The sequence below is a fragment of the Podarcis melisellensis genome (genome assembly GCF_964234715.1).
Source record: "Podarcis melisellensis genome assembly, chromosome: 5".
Lineage (NCBI taxonomy): Eukaryota > Metazoa > Chordata > Lepidosauria > Squamata > Lacertidae > Podarcis > Podarcis melisellensis.
Genome location: NC_138537.1, coordinates 6829648 through 6831170, shown reverse-complemented (window position 1 = coordinate 6831170; position 1523 = coordinate 6829648). Strand labels below are relative to the sequence as shown.

At 45.3% G+C, this 1523-nt stretch overlaps 1 pseudogene across 1 annotated transcript in view; it reads left to right on the top strand.

Moving 5' to 3' along the window:
- LOC309370626 (cytochrome P450 2D28-like) overlaps positions 1 to 1523 on the top strand; it is a 293948-nt pseudogene that overhangs the window by 27931 nt on the left and 264494 nt on the right. The window lies entirely within an intron of this gene.

Sequence of the window (1523 nt, the reverse complement as noted above, 5' to 3'; positions counted from 1 at the left end):
CTACATTGAACCCGGAACCTGGAACGCGGACTACGCAAGGTATCAGGAGTGAAATAGGTTGTGTGGAGGCACTATGCAATATTTGAAGGCTTCACATCCTTTATCACAGTTAAGGAATGGAAGGGGGAGAAGTTTGAAATAGACGTTCCCCTGACTTCCACTAACCTTTCCTTCAATGGCAGAAGTTTGAGTAAAATGGAGATGGTGGAAAACTGAGATAACTGTGGCTTTAGGAATAATGGAGGGATGGAGGAACACTGAGCAATTGGTGTGTTTGTATGTGTATGTGTGTTTGTATATATAACATTTTAACAAGGAGAAACAGCAGAGATGGGTACGGAAGCAACCACCCAAAAGCTAAGAAAACAGAAGAATGAAATGGAAAGTGGAATTAAAGAGGACAAAGAGACTTTGGAAAACAATATGGATGAAGGATTGCCAGAACAGAAGGATGAAATGGTGGAGCTGGAGGCAACAGATGGTGTAATGTAGAAGTCCTTCACAAAAAGTGACTAGAGAACTGAAACAGCCAAATGGCGGTGTTGTGATGTTGGAGGAGTGGAAGGAAGCCACAGATGAAGAGACGAAGAGACATCAATTAGATATTGGGGGCTCCTACTCCTTTTAATTTTTAATCTTTTAACCCTCTTCTTATCAAAAGTTTGGCAACCTGGGGTTTTATATCTGACAACTTGCGAAGTTGGCACTGTAAATTAGATCTAACGAAGTCGAACAGCTTAACAGCCACTGCCCAGCCTATTTCAAGGACTCTAACTCTAAACAATTTAGTGTTGGTCTGCCATAGTCAAAACAAAATAAAAAAATTCCTTCCAGTAGCACCTTAAAGACCAACTAAGTTAGTTCTTGGTATGAGCTTTCGTGTGCATGCACACTTCTGAAGAAGTGTGCATGCACACGAAAGCTCATACCAAGAACTAAGTTAGTTGGTCTTTAAGGTGCTACTGGAAGGAATTTTTTTATTTTGTCTAAACAATTTAATTAATCTTCTGAACTTTTTCCGAACTGACTCTGACTCAGGCTTTGACTCGGCGTTTTAAATGAGCTAAGGGACGTGAAGCTGTGTTGCAGTAGTGTTCCGCTTGTGCTTGCCTCTGCCCTCTTGGCTTATGGGCCCAACTGTGCTGTGTGCCTGCTCTGTCTTCCCCGTTGTGGGTCCGGCTGTCCTGCATGCCAGCGGTGCTCCTGGACTGAGACAGACTGGTTGAGTGCTCGGCATGGAGCCTGGGTCAAGATATATTACTCTGCAGATGACTCAATTGAAAGGCACCTAGGGAAGCCCGAGAAGGGGGTTCCACCCTCAAGACGCCAGAGACTCTTAAGCCACAGGGCTGGCAGCTGGTTGTAGCAGAGGAGAGGTATCATCCTGTGGCCCTGAGAACACCAGCTGATGCCAAGAGGAACACCTTCTCTGCCCCTACAAGTGCTAGCGCAACAGCAAGAGGAGGGCCCCCTTGGACCATCGGGCATGGCATTGACATCAAACAGGCCATTTACTGAGCCTG